The sequence below is a fragment of the Urocitellus parryii genome, assembly GCF_045843805.1.
Source record: "Urocitellus parryii isolate mUroPar1 chromosome 12 unlocalized genomic scaffold, mUroPar1.hap1 SUPER_12_unloc_2, whole genome shotgun sequence".
NCBI lineage: Eukaryota > Metazoa > Chordata > Mammalia > Rodentia > Sciuridae > Urocitellus > Urocitellus parryii.
The window spans coordinates 7570-20420 of NW_027551759.1; positions in this window are offsets into that span (position 1 = coordinate 7570).

Sequence of the window (12851 nt, forward strand, 5' to 3'; positions counted from 1 at the left end):
TTTTTCTCCATCTCATAGGCTTTTATTCCAGCTTCAGGATCACATCAATTCCACCTGATTACTCACTTCCTTATTTAATTTACAAAACTTAGTCATCTGTTTTATTAAAATGGTGGCCGACCCAAATCCCATTACATGGAAAAGCGCTTTACCTTCAGTATTCCAGGAGAATGTCTTTTTTTTGGTACTGGGGATTGAACTCAGGGGCACTCAACCACTGAGCCACATCCTCAGCCCTACTTGTTATTTTATTTACAGACAGGATCTCACTGAGTTGCTTAGGGCCTCACTGAATTACTAGGACTGGCTTTGAACTGGAAATCCTCCTGCCTCAGCCTCCCGAGCTGCTGGGATTACAGGCGTGCGCCACACACCCAGTCTCCTTTTGAAGACAGTTTTATTTCCATTTTTTTCTCCAGAAAACATGGATAATGAACAAAAAGATGAGACGGGGACATTGTCATTTCTTACCTACTCCTCAACATCTTTCTTTAAAAGATGTTCATTTATTAAAATTTACTATATTTTGGTAGCTTGAAAAAAAACTATGTATGTACATATATGGCTATAGTTACATAGTTTTAAAAATCATAACATTTTACATTTACTATTTTATTTAAATATCAGATAATGTATGCATTATGTATACATATACATCATATATGTCAAACCTACATGGGTGTGTGTATATGCATTACATGGCATACACACACGCCATAACACATACACATATCTGATGTTTATATACCTGTATATATGCATGTCCACTTACATATGTATATCTGATATACATAGATATTATATATCTGACAAATAGGAGATGTAAAAAACATTTTTATTATTAAGCTTTCTTCCCCCAAATTTCTTTTGTGCTTGAGAGTCAAAAAAGAACTCTCACAGTGTGATCGTTGACGTTTGCCATTCATACACTGGTGTTCTAGCACTCTGCAGATTTCTGATCTGGATTTAGAACATACATAAGATGGAGGGGACCCACCTTTGAGCAGTTAACTGCACACAAAGCTCTTAACCCCAAGGTTACAATCGTGCACCAAGCATGTAGGATCCGCCAGGGTCCAATGTTTGGCCGAAGAGGGTCAGTGTGGGGCAGAGGTCACCTTCGTGGAGAACGGAGCAACGTTAGACGTTGTGCTGAATGTTCCTCGTGACTTTTTTCATCTCGTCCCTAGAGTCAGGCTCCGTGGTAGGTACTCTGATGATCTCCACTTGACAGATGAGAACACTGAGACCCAGGGAGTCTGAGCACCGAACCCGGTTGTCCAACTGCAGAGTCAGGTCCCCTGCCTTCCTGGGGCCCAGGCGGCTCTGTACAGGGCCACCTCCCTCACCCTGCTGAAGGACAGGACCTGTGAATTCTGACCATCTCCTGGAGACTGTAAGTTCCCCGGGGGGCAGGCTAGGTGTGGACCTTTTTTAATCATACCCACCACCACCTCCAGGGTCGCCAGTCAGAGCCACAGTAAACAGACTAGCCGTGCTGAGGACAGGGTGCCACCTCCCACGGAGCTCCACAGTGGTCCCTTAGAGGACCGAACTCTGGCCTGGGGGTCCCACGAGGAACCTGAAATCCCGGCTTTGACTCTGGGCTCTGGTCTTTGCTGTGTGACATTAGGCAAGTCACCTAACCTCTGAGTCTCCGTTCTCTCATCTGAAAAGATGGGGATAAAATCTGCTTCCTGGGGTAGTTGTGAAAACAAGTGAGAAAATTATTGTGAAAGTGTTTAGTAAACTGCAATTAATATAAATGTAAGCAAGTGATCGAGTCCTAGTTGAATGGCAACCCACTGAATGCCCGGACCCTCTGTCACCTGCTCTCTGGCAACCTCGACGCCCCAGGGACCCTCATGGCTGAGTCTAGGAGGGCTGAGAAGGCAGGTGGAGAGGTCTGGCAAGAGTTGAGGGGCTTGAAGTCAACCAAGTGGCCTGGTGGCCCTGCCCGGTGGCCGAGGGACCACAATCTCTGACATTAGCCATGGCTTCCTGCGCTCTGGCCAATGCTCAGGACGTCGCCTTCCCGTGACCATGTGAGGCAAGGACTGCTAGTGCCCCAAGAGTGCCCAGAGGCTGGGGGAGGGGGCGGATTCCCTCAGGCCGTGGAGCAGGGAGGATGCAAAGGCACTGCTGTCCAGCGTCCTCTCACTCTGGCTTTGTGTTTGTTTTGGTACCAAGGATCGAAGCCAGGGGCACTCAACCACGGAGCCACATCCCCAGACCTGTTTTTTATTTATTGAAGATAAGGTCTCCCTGAATCGCTTAGGGCCTCACCATTGCTGAGGCTGGCTTTGCCCTTGCAATCCTCCTGCCTCGGCCTCCTGAGCTGCTAAGATTCCAGGCGTGTGCCCCAGCTCAGTGGACTCTAACTCTGGAGTCCCACACTGACCACCCCCGTGATCCACCTTGGGTGGCCCAGCTGTCTCACTGGATGCTCGGGGAGGTTTGTGAGGCCCAGAGCTGTGCATCCTACCCTCTGGGCCCCACTCCTCAGGGCACAGAATGCCAGAGATGCTGCCGACTCATGAAAAAACTAGCCTCCCTGTGCACTACAAGCCACAGCCCATGCTCCTCACCTGAGTCAACAGAAAGACAGAGGTGTCCGTCTCTCACTCTTGTTGACCTTTGTGGGGGTATAGCAGAGCGTACTCATGACCAGGCCCTGTCATGTGGGGACAGCTGGCCTGGCCTGAGAGAGGGAGGGAGGTGGAAGGGCTGGGGACTGGACTCTGTGGAGGGGAAGGGTTTGAGGGGAGGTATTTTAGTTTTTTATTGAGATGAAATTCATCTAATATAAAAATCAAACATTCTCAAAGGTACAATTTAATGGTATTTGGTCCATTCGTGAATTGTGCAACCAAGGTCTTCATCTAGTTCTCACACATTTTCATCACCACTGCGTCAGTCTGTTTTGTGTTGCCGTCACAAAATACCCGAGGCCGAGTACCGTATAAAGAAGGTAGGTCATTTAGCTTACAGTTCTGAAGGTCCAAATGACATTAGCTTCTGGTAAGGGCCTCCTGGTAGTTGACATCCCATGGTGGGAGCTCATGTGACAGAGGTCCTGTGGCCAGAGTGGGAGATAGATTGAGAGCCAGAATGCCAAACTTGCTTTTTGACAACCTCCTCTCTCAGTAACCAATCCAGTCCCAAGAGATGGGGATTGATTCCTCCCAGGGATGGTGCCCCCCACGACCTAAAGGCCTCCCCCTAGGCTCCGCCTTTTAAAGACCCACTACCTTTCAGGGCTATGATACGTGGGACCAGGCTCCCAGCACAGAAGCCTGGGGGGACAGACCACATCAGGAGGTGGTGGGCTGTGAGGTGCATAACATGAACCCACCCCTGTCCTCCCAGACACCACCCCTACTGTGCCCAGGTAAGTCTTCTGGTGGCTCACGTGGCTTTGTGTCCATGGGTTTCAGTGGGAGAACCCAGGCAGGGTCCATGTCCCACCCCTCCTCAGAGCAGAAGCCCAGGGTGGGTGGGGCCAGGCAGATCAGCAGGAGCCAGCAGGAGGCTGGACAGGGCAGAGAAAGCGTCCCTCAGCCCAGGTGCAGAGAAGCCCGGCTGACATGTTGGTTATATGAGCAATCTGTGAGTCTCCAGGCAGCTTCTCCGGCCTGGCACAGAAATTTCTAGCACACGGAACGCCTTCCTCGGAGCTGTACTGGTTGTGCCTGGCTTCACAGAGGCACTGTGCGTCACCTGTCTGCAGCGGAGGCTCTTCCCGTTGGCTCTGAGATCACCTCCAAGGCCTATTCCAGTCTCCCTGCGGCGTCTGCCTTGGGCTGATAATGGTGCAGCACAGGGAGGAAGGGAGGGGCCCGGGGAAGAGGAGCCGAGGGGGCAGGGTGTCCCCTGGCTGGCCCCTCCCCTGCCTGCCCCTCTCCCTCCTCTGCCCCTGAGCCAGAGCCACATTGAAAATTTTTTCCCTTCGGATGCATTTCTGGTGTGTCTCAGTGGCTTTACCCAGAAGTCACTTCACAGAGCATCTTCAGTCTTGAAAGTGAGGTCCACCCAGGTGCTCCCGAGCTAAGCTGGTGTTTTCCTGAGGATCCTCTTAGATTGTGATTAGTTAATGGACCATCAGCCCTGCTGGGAATGGCCACAAATACGACTATTGAGGGGGGGGATGCTTTTCCTGAGACACATTTGGCAAAGCAAATCCAGCTTCTTACAAGAAAAGAATGTAATGAATTTTCCTCTATTTTTAGTTACGCATAAATCCCTTTCATAGGTTGGAGCTCAAAACTCCATATTTGTCTGGGTCTGAAGTGGAATCGACAGGATAAATGGAAAGGACAGCATATTTGTCCAGGGCTATGCATCGAGGCTCCCAGAGCGGGACCCCGGGGTCACGACCACCCTAGAACTGAGATCCCTAAACATACCCAGGGGAGGGAAGGAAGGGACGTGCCTGGGGCCAGGCCAGATGGGGACAAAATGCCCACCGAGGGCCTGGGAACACCAGTTTTGACAGTTAGTCCGAATCTCTGAGAAGGGATGATTCTGAATTTAGCCTTTAGGGAATTTAAATGAAGGCCCTGGTGGGGCGGGGTGCATGAGAACATATCAAAAGGAAAATCAAAGAAAAAAAAAAGAGTTCTAGGACCGGGGCCATGGTCAGAGCCTAAGCAGCCGCATTGGAGGATGGAACGCCTTTCAACATGTCAACACAGAGTTCTTGTCCTAACCAGGGGACGTGGAAAGGATGGTACGGAATGAGAGAGGCGGGCCCAGCTTCAGTAATCGGAGGGACAAGGGGGTGACATCAATCAGGGAAGTCAAGTCAGGGCCCAACCTAAAAGTTCACAGGTGTCACACCATGTCACCAGCCCTCCCAGGAAGCAGACGCATTGGTGGCTGAAGAAGTGGACAGCAAAGGGTAGAGCTGTGGACTTCAGAGGTAAAGAGCCCCAAAGAGAGCAGATGAGCAACCTAGATCCCTGGTGAAAATATAGAAGGACGTTGGGGTGCGGGGGGCGGGGGCAAGGAGGAAGGGGAGCCATGGGCCCAGCCACCAGCAAACCCACGTCCTCCGTTGACCATCCATTTGGGTGGCTGAGCTTGGGGAGCCCCACTCACATACTCTTTTGTTTTTGGAGGGGGAGGTACCAGGGATTGAGCTCAGAGCCACTCGGCCACTGAGCCACGTCCCCAGCCCTATTTTGTATTTTCTTTAGAGACAGGGTCTCCCGGAGTTGCTCAGCACCTTGCTGTTGCTGAGGCTGCCTTTGAACTCACGACCCTCCTGCCTCAGCCTCCTGGGATCAAGGCGTGCGCCACCGCACTCAGCTCCCAACTCACATCTTCTTGCATCAGGGCCACTAGCAAGGAGGAAAGGGAAGCCTTTCAGCTCAGGTCACCTGCTGTCCAGAGGTCCCCCCGGTTCACCAGGCACCACCTTTAGTAAATAAGCAGAGTCCAGAGTCCCTCCCTCTCCCAAACCCAGGCAGGTGACACCCCTGTACAAGTAGCCACAGGCCAAAGAATGGTACTGGCCTTCCCTACGATGCTCTGTGCTTCTCCGTTCTGTCCCCCTTGACCCACAGTGAGCCAGTGAGGCAGGGACAGCATCTTAGTGCCCTCGTTGAGAAATCAAGGCACAAAGAGGCCCAGCCACTGGGAAGGGTCTAAAATCCTGCAGGAGAGAGCAGGTCTCTGCCTCCGCGGCTGACGGCCCTCTGGAGCGTCACCGGAACTAGTGGAATACAACCTTCCTCTCCTGTTGGTATGATTCTAAGCAGATCCTTTGGGATGCATATGACCCGGACGTAAATGACTCCTTTTTAAATCTCCATATACAAAAATGACAACAAGCAGAACTCCTTGAGTCTGCCCTGCCAACCAACAGACTTGAGAAGCCATCAACCTGCCGGGTCAAGACACTTGGTAGTATAAACGCCCATTAAAGCCTTTTGAAAGGACCTTGGCTACCTTTCAGTTTTTAAAATGGGGCTAGGCAGGAGCTCAATGGTAGAGCACTTGCCTTGCACATGCGGGGCACTGGGTCGGATCCTCAGCACCACATATAAATAATGGTATAAATAATGGTATTGTGGCCATCTATAACTGAAAATAGTTTTTTAAATGGCTTTTCTTTCTGTTTTTTCTTTTCTTTTCTTTTTTTTTTTTTTTGGCTTCTCATGGCTGTCTTTTTTAAGAATACAACACAAATCTGCCCTCACCAATGTCAAAGTGCACAATTCCATGTTAAAGACTGTGGGTACCGCACTGTACAGAGCAGATGTCTAGAATTTATTCACTCACTTTAAGGATAATGGGAATACCCTGAGTCCCTTCGATGTGGTCACCTGGGGTGTCTGCCGGTTCAACCAAAGCTGGGAACCTACGCAGTGCCTGACCCATGCGTGTTTCCTGGGGAAGCAGTTACTGCACAACTGATAGCCAGGTGTAATTTTTCAGCCAGATGTTTTCGTCCATAGAGAATAGACTTAGGCTTTGAGATTTTTGTAGTGGTGGTGGGGGGGGGGGTTCTGGGGACTGAACTCAGGGGCACTCGACCACTGAGCCACATCCCCAGCCCTGTTTTGTATTTTACTTAGAGACAGGGTCTCACTGAGTTGCTTAGGGCCTCACTAAGTTGCTGAAGCTGACTTTGAACTCACGATCCTCCTGTCTCAGCCTCCCAAGCCTCTGGGGATTACAGGCGTGGGCCAGAGACTTTTTAAAACTAAATCACAATATAGAATCTGCTCCAAATTCTACATTCTAAACCCACACCACATGGATGATAACGGGCTCTGCGTCCCCCCAGCCCACCACTGTGTCCACTCCTGGCCAGTCTCCCTGTGATGGGCAGAAGGATGGACCCTTCACAAGTGCCGTTCCTTTTATGTGAGTGAGCACAAGGACTAGCCCAACCTACATTTCCGCTTTAAGGGAAGTGTGCTTTGAAAGAGGGACACTTGTGCAGTCTTTCTGCTTCCTCCAGGCGACAGGGAAACCTAGATGGTCACAAAGGCAGTCTCCCACTTTCCCCATCGTAATGAAGGTATTCACAGAGACCACGGTGGATGCAGATCGCCAACTAGTGCACCTGGTAAACTGAAAAAGCAAACAAGACCCCAAAACTACTGAGTGCACTCATTAACTTTTCTTGTCCCTTGGCCCCACATCATGGTTTAGATCTTAAATGCATCCAAAGGCCCACAGCTAAGGGCTGGACCTCTCCCACAGAACTATTTGGAGGTGGTGAAACCTTTAGAGACAGGTGTACCGGAAGGAAATTAGGACATGAGGGACATGCCTGTAAAGGCCATATTGGAATCCCAGCCTCTTTCTCACTTTCCCTTTGATTACTGACCATCACGAGGTGCACAGATCCCCTGTGCCACACACTCCCACCATGACGTAGTGTTGCCACAGGAACAAAACAACGGGCCCATCAACTGCTGACTCAAACCTCTGAATCAATGAGCTACCATCAATCTTCTTTAAATTTATTATCTCAGTTATTTTGTCACAATCACGAAAAACTGACTAGCACATTCCCCAAAGACGTAGAGGCGTCACAGAGTTGTAACAACATCTCTGTTGGTTCCTGAAACTTTCTACCCCTCTATAGCTGGATCCTGCACCAAGCTCTTTGCTGGGCTTATCTGGTGTGGACTCTTGTTTTCTGCTGGGACCCAAACAGATAGATATTAACTTTATCATCTGTGATGGTTTTAATATGTTGGATTCATGACAGAATCCCCAAAGTCAACTGTTATCAGTAATTGGAGATTGAACCGTTGAGAGATAATTAGGAATAGATAAGGTCATGAGGGCCCCCTGATAGCATGAGGGGCTTTTTAAGAAGAAGAGAGAACTGGGCTAGCACCTTGTTGTGTCTCGCCCTCTTCCACGACACGATGTCGGAAGAGGGCCTTCATCTGATGCCAAGCTGATGCTGGCCAGGCTCTCAGACTTCCCAGCTCCAGGCCTACGAGTCCTACAACTTCAATTCTTTATAAATCATCCCGTCCGTGGTATTCAGTTATAGCTACAGAAAACAGGCAGAGCTATCACCCAAGATGGATGGATCGGATACACCTCAATGCTCTCCACTCCCTTCTCGGGTAGCATTTGTAGCCTCCACTGCAATCATCACATTTCTTCTGGTCTCTGCATTAAACCATAGGCTCCCTGAGACCTGACACTGACTTGCTTTCTACCCACAGCATCCAGGATGCGTCGAGGTCTAGGATGCGTTGAGGCCCCATGTGGGAAGTGCCGCACTGCTCCAACGCGCTTGGAATTGTGGTTAAACAAACAGGGTCTGCACCCTTCATTAACACCTGCTACCTGCCAGGCTGGGTGCAGGGTGACGGGAGCAGACCCACGGACAAGCTGGACTTCCCCGTGACCCTCAAGGAATTTATAATCTAATCATTTGAGGAACTGACAGGAAAATTGTGTGTGGAGTGTTTGGCTAGGGGCGGGAGGGTGTGGGCAGCCACGGGTAGCCCAAGGCAGGCTTGGACATCTCAAATGCTACAGGGCCAGGCAGGCCACATAAATGTGGGAATCCAGCCCGGTGGGTCCAGAGGAACTGGGGGGAGTGGGCCCTATCCACAGAAGGCCACTCGTCCTCGGCTTGAGCAAACGGAGCCCAAGGACCATCTGGACCAGTGTCCCCCGTTTTTCAAGTAAAGTAAGAAAACTGGATTTTTCTTTTTGAATATCCATAACCGATCCCCAAATAGAATGTATGGATAGACTATCTGAGGATGAGCAAGAGTCACCACGCGAGGCTCATGTGTGCGTGTGTGCGTGAGAACGCACACGTGTGCATGTTCTCGTGTGTTGGGACAGGAAACGGTGCTTCAGTGGAAAGAGAGTTCCAAGTCGAAAGGACAGGATGAGCAGATGACCCTGACAAAGCCAGGGGCGGTCCGGTAGAGAAGCGAGGAGAATTTCTGGTGCCTCTGAGGCCTGGGAGGTGAGGAGACGGGGCGAGGGACGAGGCTGGCGGGGCCAGCAGGGTCAAGGGCACAGAAGGGTCTTGTTGGTCTAGCACAGTGGGCATTGCTGGTTGACTTACCGGCAACCCAACTTCTCTGCAGCTAGAATCTCTAAATTGTTTAGTTACCAGGCAGCAAGCCACTGAGAGGAGACTCCCCAGTCCAGAGTCTAAGCCTATCATGGAAACCCCATTACCGTTCTAAGGATGCTTTGGCATTGGCAAGAACGCCATCAGTAGTCGGGGTCCCCAGTGGCTGCCTCAGACCACAGACCGTACTGTTCCCTACCCATACTATATTTTTGCTTATACATGTCTACCTATGGTAAACTTTAATTTATAAATTAGGTTCAGTAAGAGTTAATGAAACTGATAACAACATAGAGCAACCAAAACAATTCCTACAACCAAAGCAAAGGTGGTCTCTCTCATGATACTGTAGGTTTAGTAACCTCAGTGTTTGGTTTTTTTTCTTTCCAACTTCCTTAGTAAATTGAGAACTTTTCATTTTCACTTATAGGAAATATTTTATGGCTTCTTTCTGACCTATTTTGAATTGACGGCTTCACTCCCCTTGTATTTGGGACCCTCTATGAAATAAAAAAAGGGTTAGATGAACACAAGCGCTTCAGTATCACAACAGGCAATCTGACAACTGAGATGGCTGCTCAGAAGCTAACGGGCAGGTAGCATCTACAGTTTGGACCCTCTGAACAAAAGGACGATTCTCCTCTTAGGTAGATGGAACGAAACAAGATTTCATCATGCCACTCAGAACGGCACGTAATTTAAAACTCAGGAATTGTTTATTTCTAGAAATTTTCGTTGACTATTTTTGAATCATACACGATCTTAGGTAACTGAACCCATGGAAATCAAGACTGTGGATAAGAGAAGGTCTACTCTGTTTGTGAATGAGACACTGGGGGAAAGCATGCCTTCTACCCTCCTCTATTTCCCTGGGGACATGGCACACTGGCTGCTGTCTTACCAGGATCAGCAGACAAATCCAGACACTGGAAAAACAGAGGTGTCGGAAGAACACTGGGGAACTCTGTCCATCAGGAGGTTATAGGGTCATGAATTGGGCCATTTAAAGTGCCTCTTCCTGAGACTTCTAGTTTGGGACGTGGTGCATCTTCTTATTGCTGGCCCGTCATGACTGCAGACCATGTGCATGCGGAATGAGTCACCTCCAGTTAGGGGTCTTGAACGTCATCTTGAGGGCACTGGGAAGTCTCTCAAGGGTTTTGAAGAAAGATGTGCTCTCTCCAGATCTAACTTTTAGAAAGGTCTCTGGCTGCAGTGGAGATGTATAGCCGGGGTCAGGCAGAATCAGAGCAGGAACCTGTGTGCTTCATCTCGCCCCAGGAGCGGAATCACAGATGGTCCCAAGAGCCTTCTTGGGTTGGCACTCAATGATTTTTTGGTGAATGGGATTTGTGGCCGAGTGGATGTCCCTTCCCTCATGGCAGGAGTATCTGTGACCTCCAACCGGTCACAAATAGGTTTCTGGCCGAACATTGCCAATGAATTCTCATTCTCCCCTCCGCCTCTCTGACATGCATTATCCTGTAGACAGAACCAGCCACAAAATTGATTGATGGTGCATAGTGTGAAATGAACATCTGGAGCCCTTGTCCCAGAGAGAAGGAAAGCATGCCATTAAACTATTCACTCCTTTTCTCAGGTGGACACTACATGGTCCCATTGGATGCCCTGGACAAACACATCTCAAAGAATGATTCAGAATTTAAAGCTAGTGAGAGCAGAAGGCTACCTCCCAAGGCTGGGACCCATTTGGGGGTGCCTAGGCCCAGCACCCCTGCAGTCAGCCCTGCCAGGAGCCAAGAGGTGCACAGGGGGCTGGTGACAGGGAGGGGCACACAGAGGTGAGTTTTTTGGTTACTAACCACATTCTAGTCCCTGACAAGAATGGTTTTATAATTATAGTGCCTTGTAATTTATTTTCATGCATTTTTTATCTTTATTGTATTTTCCAATTATAAAAACTTAAGTGAATGATAAAGATGAACTCATCCTGGGCCTAATGAATTTTCTGAATGCTCCTCTCCTTAGGGCCTCTTTCTTTATTTCCAGGATGGTCCTGGGGGTCTTCTCACTCATTCCCTGCTCACACCCTGGGAGCAGTTCAGATGCATAGATCCCCGAAGGCATGCTTTTTTAAGGTGACGAAGCACCATAAGTAAACCCCGAACAGAATTCAGGGATGAACGGACAGCTTAACCTCCCACCCCACCAAAGTGCAGAGAGACGGAGGAAAAATCGTATTCCAATTGCACATGGGAAAACCCAGCTCCATCTTCTGAGTGCACAAACAAGGTCCATTTGGCTCCCTCTGGGATGAAGGAGACCCTGGGTGTTTGTTCCGCATCAGCCTGTTCCTCACGAGGGCCAGAAGCACCTTCCTGACCCAGGGGAACATGATCAGCACCCCAGGTCAACCCAGCGCCCCTTCCAGATGGGGAACAGCATTATCCCTCCCGCTCCTGAAAAGGATTGTAGTCTCATTGGGGCCGTGTCCTCCTGGCCCTGTGATTAAGTAACTTCAAAATGTGGGGACTGGGCTCTGGCAGAGCCCTGCTATTAAGTGATCCACGTGCAAAACACAACAGCCTTGCACTGTATCACCTCGTGTCGTCATTTCTATAATACATGCTGGTATTCTGTTGTTTTCACCTTTCTGGAATTCAGATAGGCTTTGCAAATCAAGGACATTTGGGGTTCTCTGTCCGAGCTCATGGTATAATTGCCATTGACTGGTCAGGCATGGGCATCAAAAGCACCAGGATCGAAACATGCAGAATGGGGATCAGCGGCCTGGATGAAAGTCCTGGAGGTCAAAGTGGAACACTGTTCTAACTCCTGTCAACTGACGGGTTCCCGGGATATGGTGGTGCAGGTGGGCAACCAGGTGTGTTTAGTATCCTCAGGGCAGGGGTCACATGTACGTGAACTCTACCAAAAGAGTATCCGTAGAGGAGCCCAGCACCCACGCTCTGTAGGGCTCCTTTAAAAATTGTGCCTCACCAGTGAGTCGGATGCTCCTACAGATGGGGACATAAAGTGGGAAATGCCATCTTCTCTCTGGGCCAGGTAGTGACTCAGGAAAGCCAGGCTGAATGGAAAGACGTTTCAGAATGCCCGGAATGATTGTTCTCACTGACATTCTGATTGTTTTGGAATCACAGAGTGATATGTGATTTTAAAAAAAGAAAAACCATATGCCTAATTAGAATGAGTGTTTAAAAAAAAAAAAAACCCAGAAAATGGAAAAGAGTAGCTCCTGGGTGATGTGGAGAACTTAGGACCTTTGCGCATTGCTGGTGAGGATGAAAAATGGTGCAGCCACTGAGGAAAGAAGTATTTGCTGCCTCAAAAAAATTAAACAGAGAATCGCCATATGGGCCAGCAATTCCACCTCTGGGTAGGTACCCGAAAGAATTAAAAGAGGTCACTCAAACACATCGTGGACACCCATGTTCCATCAAAAGATGGAAGCAACTTTTGTCCTTCATCAGATGAACGATAAGCAAAATCTGGTTTCATCTATATAATGGACTATTATTAAATCTTAAAATAAGAGGAAATTCTTTTCTTTTTCTTTTTTTGGCACCAAGGATTATACCCAGAGGGTCTCAACCATTGAGCCTCCTCCCCAGCCCTTTTTAATTTTTTTTTTTTTAATTTTGAGACAACTCGCTAAGTTGCTGGGGCTGGCTTTGAACTTGTGATCCTCCTGCCTCAGCCTCCCAAGCAGCTGGGATGACAGGCATTTGCCACCGCGCCTGGTGAAAAGGAGGGAAATTCTAAGACCTGCTACAATGTGGATGAACGTTGAAGACAT